The sequence below is a fragment of the Ochlerotatus camptorhynchus genome, unplaced genomic scaffold (genome assembly GCF_037179485.1).
Source record: "Ochlerotatus camptorhynchus isolate MF236.1 unplaced genomic scaffold, CSIRO-AGI_Acam_v1.1 ptg000648l, whole genome shotgun sequence".
NCBI classification, from domain to species: Eukaryota; Metazoa; Arthropoda; class Insecta; order Diptera; family Culicidae; genus Ochlerotatus; species Ochlerotatus camptorhynchus.
In genome coordinates this window covers 5,644-17,402 of record NW_027041127.1, presented here as the reverse complement: position 1 = coordinate 17,402, position 11,759 = coordinate 5,644, and positions in this window count along the sequence as shown.

Here is an 11,759-nt window from a genome sequence, read left to right as displayed (position 1 = left end):
CGTACGGTACCGCCAGCGCTCGGGAACTGATCCATTTTAACTCGCAAATGGGTTTTAAACGATGAGGCATTACTCGGAGGAATTCCACCGGGAAATCTCGCGTTCAAGACTTCCGAAGACCGTAGAGTTGGGACAAGGAACTCCCGATAGAGCACCAGATCCGTTGGACACATTACCAGTCGAAATTGCCTTGACTCAACGAGCTTCGCATCGAACGCTGTATTCTGCAACACGAACCTGGAACGATCCAGATCCACATCGCAGCTTGCCTATGGAGCCTGTGTCTACGTCAAATCCACCAATGCATCTGGAATAGTCAAGCTCTCCTCACTTCCAACATCTAGAGTAGCACCTCTCAAAAGGCAATCGATTACTCGATTCGAGCTCACTACTGGCAGCGCAATTCTATGAAAAGGTCTCCTTCTGCTTGGAACACGATTGTTTGCGAGCAACAGGAAAAACAGCGGATGCAGCCAATTGAAAACGCACTGACTGGGATTTAGGTACTCCAAGATGCTACCAATCGGTTGAGTGTGGTGGCTAGTGGTAGTGAACCGATTCGCCGCGGTCACTCACTACTACACACGAACTGCACGGAGAAGGAGAGAGTTTCTCGTCGAAGAATGTGGGAAGTAGTCAAAAAAGTACACCGTCGCGATTAGTCGACCGGGGGCGAACCCCGTACGAAATTATTGTTTAGTTTTAGTAAGAATAAATGTAGTGTTGTTGTTCATAAAATCAGTGTAGTGTTCTTGTAATAAACGGTATTTTGTGGATAAGACGTGTTGTATTCTGCATGCGAGAAAAAGGGATTGGCCTACCGATGACGAAGGATTTGGTTGAAGCAAGGAAGGATACGGACTGGAAAGAAAAGTTCAAGGGCAAGTAGAAGTCACCAACGATCGTTGCCAACCGAAAATTTAAGATTCAGCTCGCCACCCGAAATAGCTAGGTGGAATCATGAAACCGTTCCCCATCCCATATGGTGTATTAGCGTGCGCCGATTGAACGTCAAAAAGCTCTACACGGATTGTTAAAAGTACGTATTATTGAGTTCAATTCACCCCGATCGACAGTTCCGTGCAGCCAGTTAACTTTTAGATAGCACGCTTGAATTGGTGACCATTTACACGCATTTATAAATACTATTGCTGTGCATAAATTACCGATTAAATATAATTAATTTTTTTTTATTATCCATGACAGTACGTATTTGGACTACAATGTGCAGTCTTTATCTGTGCCATTCCCACTAAAGACTTATCAAAAACCTAACCCCCTTAAGTTGGAACCAGTATCCCTTAGGTAAAAATGTCAAGATCACAGGTATGAAAATGAAACTACAACGTGAAATAATAACCAAAAATTAAAGTACAGTAAAGGAGAAAAATCTATTCAAATCTCTAATAAGGAAAAAAGTTAAGTTAAGTTTTCTTTATTAGGGAGTCTTTCAGTCTGAGGTTGGTTCGCCTCCGCATAAGGAAAAAATCCCAAAGACTTGATAGCCATCATAATGAAGTAATGAAATTGGGTTGTTAGTGGAATGCTTATTACATGTCAAATAATCACAGAAAGAAAAACAAAGCAACATGGTCAGAATGTAAAAAACATAAATGGAAATACACTAATTTTCTCTGTCAGTCACTGCGGCCGGCGAAAACAGATGAGAATCTCCGACGAAGCGCATCACGTGTGAGGTGAAAGTAGAATACAGATGCGACTCTGTTGAACACACGCTGTAGTCCGCAAATCGCACCATATGCCCCGTAGTTCGTGCGACGCAGTGGCAGTCTCAGCATGAGGTTGTTACGGAGTGGTCGGGGTTGCACGTTTAGGTCAATTTGTCTCAGGATAGCCTCACAATCTATTCGTCCCTGTAGAGTGTCGGCGATAATCAAAGCTCTGCTGGTGTCCCTTCTAATCCGGAGAGGTTTAAGGTTTATCAGTTGGCAGCGACTCTCGTAGCTGGGCAGCCGAAGCGGATCTCTCCAGGGCAGTCTACGAAGCGCAAAACGAAGAAAGCGACGTTGAACAGATTCGATTCTCTCGGCACCATTGTTGTAATTCGGATTCCAAACCGCAGAACAATACTCAAGCGTCGATCGAACGAGGGAGCAGTAAAGAGATTTTAAGCAGTAGACATCGGTGAAATTCTTAGCTATCCTGAAGATGAATCCTAAAGTCCTAGACGACTTATCGATGACATAAGAAATGTGTTGCCTGAATGTTAGCTGTGAATCCAACACCACACCCAGGTCTTTCACCTGATTCACGCGTTCGAGTGTCATTCCAAGCAGGTCATAGCTGAATACAATCGGTTGCTTTTTTTTCGTGAGAACGTTATGGCAGAGCACTCTGCTGGGTTCACTACCATTAGATTTAAAGTACACCAACTGGCGAAGACATTAAGCTGATGTTGAAGATTGTGGCAGTCAGCTATCGAGCAAATTCGTAAAAATATTTTGAGGTCATCTGCATATGATAATCGAGGTCCTTCGATAACCAGATTCTCGTCGTTGAAGTCCCAGATGGCTTCCCTACGGTATACCTTATGTGGCAAAGAAGCTAGCTGATTTGCAATCTCCTATAGCAACCATAAGTTGGCGACCAGTAAGATACGAACGGAACCAACTCAAGAGATTACCGCTCACCCCAAGCCTGTCGAGTTTAGCAATCGCAATGTCATGATTCAACTTAACAAATGCCGCGGATAGATCGGTATATATAACGTCCCTCTGTACCCGTTCAGTCATACTATCGGTAATGTAGGATGTGAGGCATAGCAGATTGGTGGTTGTAGAGCGACCGCCAGTAAACCCGTGTTGATCAGCACTCAGATACTGCTTGCTGTGAGAGAGCAACGGTTCCATAATAACAAGCTCGAATAGTTTCGAAACAGCACTCAGCGATGTTATTCGACGATAGTTGTCCACGGCTCGTTTGCTTCCCTTTTTGTGGAAACATGTGTGCAAATTTCCAGGATGATGGGAATATACCACTGGAGAGGGACATACGGAATAGACGGTGAAGTGGAGTTAACAAGCAAGCAATATGTTTCTTCAAAAACACGGATGGAACTCCAACGGGTCTAGGGTTGAAGGACGATTTGAGCTGCGTTGCAGCGTTAGAAATCATCTCAACGTTGACATAAATTGCACCCAGCGTTTGACCATTTAGTGGAATGTTCCTGGCTGCGAGGGAAACATGGTCGTCACTTAGTCTCTCATCAGTGAATACACTGGCAAATTGACAGAAAAAAGGCGGCAAATATCCTGCGGAGTGGAAGCGCCTTCACTGTTCAATTCCATTGACGATGGGAGGCCAGATTCTCTGCGCTGCTCGTTCACGTAGTTCCAGAAGGATTTCGGGTGTAGTTTAAGGTTACGCTGAATACCTCGTTGAAATCGCAGAAAGCATCGACGACAGGCTCGCTGATACTCGTGATTAAGCCTCACGTAGTGATGTTTCAGAGGAAGCGTGCGATACTTCGTAAATCTTCTCAATGCTGCTCTCTTGGTCGACTTCACCCTACGCAGCTCAATCGTCTGCCAGGGAGGGTGAGAGTCTTTGTGCACGGTAAGAAAAAAGTACCCAAAATTGAGTTCCTTTCACCCAACTCGTGGCTTCCGTGGGGCTAGGTAAAATTGAGTAAACATACAAAACTCAATTTTGAGTAATTTATTTTAAGAATCCAATAGGTAAATAGTACCCAATTAATTAATGAAAGAAATAGGTAAAATTTACCCAGCTTTGGGAAGAAAATAATGTGTATATGAATAATCATGTTTTTTTTTCAATTATTATGTATTAAAAGGCACGGATATCAATTTTATTCAATTTTATTTGCAACATAAGCAAACAATTATTTTTAACATTCGATGAATGAGCATTCAATCTATTGATCTTCGAGTTTCGATTAAAACGCGAACTTTAGCTTTTTATTACAAAAATCAATCGTACGTAAATCAGTGTTTGAAAGAGAGAAATTATGCATTCGAAAAAATAACATGGTGTAACAATGGTTTTCATGAATCATATTCACGGTACAAGGCACAGACGTCTGCCACGGTAATAGTCCGACAGGGCGTTTTAGTGCCCCACACTAGAATGGAGACTAACTCGTGAAATTTCCGCAGCAATACGGGTACTTTCACGCCAAACACCGCAAATGATTTTAAAAGTACATCGATGGCCAGCACCGCAGAATCACCCACTGGTAGCACATGTCCTTGCAACATTAGGTAATAAATTCCAGCTTTCATGTAGTCTGCTACGCAGACCAGATGTAACGGATCCTCACCGTTGGTGCGTAAATGTTCCACTACGTGTTGATACTCCGGTTTTTCTGTACTCGGCTGAAAATGGATTATGATATAATTACAAGTCCTAAATATAATATGTAAGCTAGTAACAAACCTTTATCCAGCGAATTAGAGGGGCAGCAATCAACTCTTCCAATGTGCTTTCAACATCATCTTTTCGCTTTAGCCCACGGTTAGTTAGCTTTTTGATGATCCTCAATGCTCCCTTCACGGATTCTGTAAGAATAAAATTAATTTCTCATACAATTACAGATTTATAGCTAGTCTTTGATTTAATTTTGACGTACGTAAAACTTAAATTAATTCTTAATATAAACAAGCCCCTTTATTCTGCGTCCTCTTTCAAAAGTAAGTCGAGTTGACTCAATTTCACCAAAAGTGGATTTGTTCACATGTGAGTAAAATTTTCCGAGTTTTTTCTCGACAAACTTCTTATATGTGAGGAAAATCGATAGTAGTATACTCAAACTATTAGTATATTCCTAAACTAAGTAAAATTTTCATGGATTTTTCTCATACTCGAGAAGTTTTTTCCAGGAAAAAAGCGGAAAATTGTACTCACTTTGCGAACAAATCCACTTTTGACGAAATTCAGTCAACTTGACTCACTTTTGAGTCGTTCTGAATGTCCATTAGTGGGTCAACTTTACTGCACATAAAAACATAGCTGTCCCATCTCTGCTTGATATCAGTTTTGCTTTTATGGTTTGTTAATACAAATCGAAATAGCAGTTGGGACCCGAGAGTTGTGGTATGTGTGGTGGACCTAACCTTAACCTAATTTGCATATTTAAATGGCGTAGCATACCATAAACCAGTTAAAACTACTTCCCTCTGTAGCGTATTTTATTCATACCTGATATACGATCGGTTACAAATTTTGCAGTGCTTTCGCACCAAATGCTACACCACTTAAATATGATCCCATTTATGAATACCAGTAAATTTTCAATAATAATAATAATTACTATCTTCAACAGTAATCCAACTGGAACTGTCCATGAGAATTCCGATGTCTAGCAACTTGCTTATGGATCCATTGCAGTTGAAATCAGGATGAAGTGTTGCAAACATTTGTTGAATCTAAAAAAAATAAAAAAAGTTTTAATAAAATGTGTTGTAAACCGTGTTAATTGTATTATTCATACCATTATTCCGTTATAGGATAACAAGTGTGGAAACGTTGTTAAAATTCGCTCATACTCGTTGTTCACAATCTGTAGTTGAGTCCACTTTAATAAGTCGACGCAGCTCATCATACCATCAGAAATGCGTTGGCAGTTCAATGGCGTAGGTGGTAACGTTGCTAATGATGCTGCCATTTCCTCGATTCCTTCTGGTAACTTTAAGACTGTTTTTGATTTTCGACGGAACAGTCGTTCTTCGGGGGGAACATCTTTTCTCATGTTGCCAACTCTCGTCTCAATGATACCTGTATGGCAGCCTTCATTTCGCCCTCCACACCTCCAGAAAAAATAAGACTAGAAATAAAAATAAAAATGGTAACGTAACATGAAGAGGTGATACACTTAAGTATTTACCTCTGGGGGAGCTCCAGGACCCACTCTTGTTTGCTCCAGCTGTGGGAACGCTTCAATTATTTTGAGTGCCAAGTCATGTTTTTCCTGCCAAGACGGATATCTGATGATTTGAAAAATAGAAAACTATTAATGCATGTTTTAATAAGTCTTATACCCCGGTCATAGTACAACCTATATTTTGCGTCATACAGCATTATAATATAAGAATCCATACATCATGTTTTCACTACTTTGTATGATCTTAACAGCAAGACTCTGTTACGTTATATAGTTCGTAGTGTCACAGTGAACGGGGTATTAATTACTGACATTCAATTTTACCTTATCTCACGTAGTATTTGATGTTCGAAAAAGTAGTTCGACAGAATTCGATTCATGAGGCGTAGACCTTTCTTGTCAGGAACAAGGTTGTGATTTAAATGTCGTGTCATCACCTTCTGAAATTTTGGATCCCGTGAGAGAATTTCTCGGATGGATGGAGGCTAAAATTAAAAAAAAAAAATATTTAGCTACAAAACTACAGCGTTTAACTAAATCGTGGAAACTTCATACAGACATAGCTAATCAAACCAAAAATAATAGTATGAGCGATTTGTTGGTATAATGGACCAATGCATGGCATAAAATGTAAGAAAAAATTTGACATTTGAGCGGTGCCGTGTTTACTAAAAATTAATACATGACGAGATGTTGTTGTAGCTTTAGAAAAGAGCCTATCAACATTTATAAACAATTTGTTAGGCTCTTTTCACGTGAACCGAAGAACGCCCACGCAAACCAAGAGCACTATCGGGAAGAGGAGAATTTACCCTACCCGATGATGTTGTTGGTTTGCGTGGGCTTACTTCGGTTCGCGCGAAAAGGGCTTAATAAGTTTTGTGACAAAAGTTGATAGGCCATTTCAGATGTTACGCAATCATTATGCATGTGTTAATTTTTATTAAATAAGGCACCGCTGTTGTGTCAAATTTTTATCAGTAGATGAACAAAAGTTCCCGTGCACAGGACCATACCTACGTAGAAAAAGCAGAAGCGCTATGTTCTTAATTATAGTTGCGTATGAAGTCTCCAACAACTATATGAACGTTTACCCTACTTATGTATACTTTAATGAATCTTTGTACGTTGTACCTGTTCTGGTTGGTTCGATGTATTGATGTTATTCTCTTCTTGTTCAAGCTGCGCACCGACACTGAGTATTATCTTTATGGGTCCTTTCTCAATTATTCCCATATCTATCAAATCCGCTTCGTTCAGGTATGGTAACGAATCATCTGATATGAGATTAGCCAAAAAGACAAGATAAACACACAAATATTGTTAGTACATCTTTTTTTCATCAGTATCTAGGTCACACTACCATTAACCCATGCTACATTACGGAATATTTAAAAAGCATCTAACAACTTGGGAGAGCAACTCTGCTGCATAATTAAATATGTAAGTGGTGGAAGGGAATCTAATGTTGATTTATGGATCTGAACCTTGGTCTTAACGATAAAAATGTTCTTTATTGATTTTAACTAGATGAAAGCTTTATTTGGGAGGTACAAGTGTATATTTTGCTTGATAATAAGGTAAAGGTATTGCCAAAACCGGCATACCCGAGCGAAGTCGGAGATCAAAATATCATCAAAATTAAATTACATTTTGTTTTTGAAAACATATTGGTAACTTTTTTGGATATTCTTTTATTTTTAACGAGATTGAAATCATGTTTTGATATCATTTTAATATTGCTAAAAATCTGAATTGTAAACATAATTTAAAGTAATGTAATGTATTTATAATAATATATTGCTTTTATTATGCTCTTAACATTATAATAATCATCAATTTTGCACGTTACAAATACATTGCACTTTTATTTATGTAATTTATTAGGCTAATCATCTTTGTATTTCAAACTTATATATGTATTACAGTCATTACTTCCGTCACCGTAGTTTTGCCATAAACTATATGTTTTTTTTGTATACAATTTATCCTTATCAACGCGAATAATATTCTGAGATATATTTACTTTAACAGCATATAATGAAGTATCAAAGTCAATCATTTCTAGTTCTTGTATGATAAATGCAAAGTTATTGATATGCTGCGCAACCATTAAAAGAATTCCCAAATGTAGTTCAGAACATAATTCGAATTTAACCACAAAACCTGGTTTAAAATCTGTACCATTAATCTTCAAATGCTTAACTAGTTTAATCATAGTAGGATAATCAAAAAGTAAGGCGGATGAATCAATATCTTGTTTACTTATAACACAAAATGAAATAACTGATGGTTTATCCAAAGTATAGTTATGATGTAATATTGAATTGGCTTGTTTCAAACTCAACCTTTTAGCGAGGCTGTACGGAAGATTTCTTACATTATAGCAGCTTTTTCCCTGACTTTTGGATTCTTTAAACTTGGATTCAAACATCATACAACTACTATAACAAATTGGACCGATTTCAGTGCACTGTTGTGGATAATGTGAAATATGGTGACATTTATTAATGGGTCTGGCTGTAGGAAAACATTCTTTGAAAAGCTTTTGGAATTTATCAATAGCATCTTGTAGATCATTTACCATGGCTGCAGTTATTTTGTTCGAAAAGCTTATGAAACAAATTTTCAACAAAGTGCTCACCAGACATGCAAATCTCTCACTCTGCCTTAATATTTTATTAAAAATAAATGGAAATGCTCGCAAAAGCAGCCAACATTGAGCAGCTGATTGGCTTAGAGCATTTCCTTTGGACTGTAAATTTGTATGTGAAAAATTTGGAGATGGTTTATCGGCTGATTCAGTTTTACCATATTCAAAATTAAGTATCATTTGATTTATCTCGGAACAAGTAATCACATTTTTCTGAACAGAAATATTTAAGATTTTTTTCAAAACCATGGGAACCACTCCTTCCAACAGATCATGCATGGGATCAAAACAGTGATTATTTGTCCATCTAAAGTATTGCAATCTATGCAATACACATCGTTCCTTGATTCCACAGTCCTTTTGAGATTTGTATTTATTTTCAATCGCATCTAGATCATCTTCCACATTGTTGGCGGTTCGATGGACGTAGTTGTCACCGAGCGCTCCCATCACTAAATCCTTCCGTGTAATTAGACACGTTCTACAAAATAGGTTAGCCGATGGCCCTAGCAATCCAAAAATGTCATGTATTGCGAGTGTATCACCTAATACGCTTACCAGAACTCCTCGCAGTCTAAAAAATCCAGTGTTCACTTTAATGTTTACTCCTTCTTCTGATTCCAATATCAATAACTCATCAATGAGAGGCGTCAAAACTTTCTCGTACCCATGTTTCTTTAAAACACTGGATTTTACTACTAAAGCAATGTAGATGCGGTCCAGCGATGAATTGATTCGTGAGTCAAAATTTTGAATTTTGAAGCAGATGTTTGTTAGTTTATTTTTACCCTTTCGTGATCCAAGTGGGTTACTGTATTCGCCTTCGTCTATATGAATGGAAAGCCTGACTGCATCTGGATATCGGCTCAAATATTCGTGATTCCTGTATTGCTGACCGTCCTTGTATGTGTACATTTCTCCATCTTTTTGATGCTTTTCAGCCCTGATCATCGCACGTGCCTCCGGGTTTAAAACGATAGTTCGAAGCGTGTCAATGATGGAAATGTATTGTACCACTTCCTTTTGAACTATTTTTTTTGTGGTGTACTTTATTCCTGTCAGACGTTGATGATACCTGTTTCCCGTCGGCATCACTCGGGTGGTCGTCTTTGTTTGTCCTAATACAATTTCCCTTGGTTCTGCAATGGGGCATCCAAGTTTAGCAGACAGGTATACTACATTATCCTCAGGTGTTTTTACATCCGAAGTGATGCCAGGAATAAGCAAGTCGTTAATAAAATCAACTGTAGCTTCATCTTGGATAGACCCATTTTTAGCAGCAATATAATTTTTCACTCGAGACATCGTGTAACGTTGAGCCCAGTGCAAAGCTGTTACAAACCCTTTCATAAACTTTTGGAGTTTAGACTCGGGAAGCGCTACGTCGCATCTGAGCTCGGTAATCAATTTAGCAAACGCAGCTTTTGCTTCTTCTGAAGTGATATCCTGTTCATAAAAAAAAGGATTTTGTATTGAACAGGAAAGCTCCTCTGGTTCTGAAGTTTGCAGCGTAGAGTTAGATGGATTGAGTATTGTAGACATCAATGGTACAGAATCCGCTCGTTCTGTTTCAGTCACTGACGCCGTTCGTTCATGTGCACGCAGAGGGTGATATTCGAGAATGTGCTTTTTAAAATTTTTGAAGTACCAGTAAATCGATCCACATTTAGAGCATTTGAATGGAAACTTTGCTTTCCGACTTGTAGCTATCCCGTGCTCTCTGACGAAGTGTTCCTTGATCTCATCAATGTATCCATCGATCAACATGCCGCATTCATCCAAGTGGCAGTGAAAACCTTAAATATGTATGCAGCAAAATGTCATTCATCAAAGAAAAAATTATTGGATTCACTTCTAAAAGAACTGAATCACTTCAGATATGTTTGGATTCTCTTTGAAAAGTGCTGATTCACTTCAGAAAAGTTCTTAATCACTTCTGAAAGTACTGATAAATACACTAGCACTAAATCACTCATCCATCTCCCACTGATTCATCCTTTCACATATATACCATATTGATATTTTTAAAGCAACCATCAAAATAAACAGACAATAGGCTAGTTGCCTCCCTAAGCGGACCCCCGCATCCCAACTCCTTTTTCAATCTACTTAATGTCATTAGGCTGTCCAAATTTTCGTTTGATGATTATGATATCTCACTAGCCTAATTTAATAAATAATTGAAATCTCAAATCCACCCAATCAACCGTAACACATGCTTCATTAAGCACCTGCACTTGTGCATGCTATCCAAAATTTAACGTGTCTTAAGTTGTTTTTGACTTTGACCTATACTTATTATATATCAGTTTGTCCCAGGTGACGCCCTCAAGTGACTAAAATGCTTCACTTTGAAGTTAGTTTTCTAGCTGATTTTTAAATTATATAGGGTATATGCTTCAACTACGCTCACACGTTTCCACTATGTTGCTCCACAAAAATACGTATGGGTATGTCACAATAGAAGAACGCCACAGTGGAAATCCCAAGCCATACTTCAAACACTTATCCCAAACCAAAATGTAGCATATACCTATAAGATTAGTTACAATACCATGTTCAAAAATGGTGTTTAACATTGTTCCTTGAGTTCCTTGGAGGCATATTGTTGGAAGCGTCATTGGTAGCATCCGGAAGTGGAATATTCATTTTCCATATTCATTGGTATTTTTACCGATAACACCAGTTGCTTCAAAAACACATCCCACTTCGCAACCTTAGTTGTTAATTTGTACTTTCAATCTTCAAGTTTCTTAAACAATAATATCAATAAATAAAATAAAATCTTAGAATTAAGTACTCACAAAATTTCTTACAACGATGATTATTTTTGGAGGCTAGAATTCCAACATTCAAGGGATTCAAAACGAGACCATCAAACTTCGGAAAGAAATTTAAGAATGTTCAGCATTCTTGAATCATTTTTCCGGAACTAGTTCTTGAAACTTCAGTGAATTTCCAACGAATTTTGAAGATATTTCTAAAATTCTTGTAGAAATTCGTTCACCTACAAGCTCCTTTCAACAAATTTTAAGAATTGAGATCGGCATTTTTTAGAACGATGTGTGTTTTTGAAGGTTACAATTGAATATCAACATTCAAGGGATTCAAAACGAGCATTTTCAGCATTCTTGGGCCGTATGAATAAAAAGAGTTTACTTTACTTTCCCGTGCTTTTCTTACGGGAAAAGTAAAGTAAACGCTTTTATTCATACGACCTCTTGAATAAATTTTCCGACACCAGTT